Source organism: Gavialis gangeticus, unplaced genomic scaffold (genome assembly GCF_001723915.1).
Source record: "Gavialis gangeticus isolate Ggan-Ray unplaced genomic scaffold, GavGan_comp1, whole genome shotgun sequence".
Classification (NCBI taxonomy): domain Eukaryota; kingdom Metazoa; phylum Chordata; order Crocodylia; family Gavialidae; genus Gavialis; species Gavialis gangeticus.
Genome location: NW_017729032.1, coordinates 1712412 through 1712792, shown reverse-complemented (window position 1 = coordinate 1712792; position 381 = coordinate 1712412).

The window sequence follows — 381 nt, the reverse complement described above, 5'->3', positions numbered from 1 at the left end:
AAACACAAACAATTACAATACTACCCTGGTTTCACTAAGTATTTGGGGAAACTTAGCTCAAGATTAACTAATACAGTTGAGGTTCAGAAACTTATGCCTAGAGAGAACAGAGAGAGAGAGCTGGGATCTCACCAGTCCAAGGCACTCAGGTTTCAATGCTGATGTGTAAATTTCTTAGCACAATCCTTGAAAGGAGACAACAGCGGGTGGTGTGAGAGAGACTTCTCCTCTTGAAGCAAATACACACACTGCTGCTTTTTTACAGATTTTTATACCTTCAGTTCAGCTTCTTTCAAGCATTCTAAACAGTGTAAATCATTGTCTTTTCTCTTGACAAGGAGTTATCTGGTTTCATAGAATCATAGAATCACTGAGTCGGGA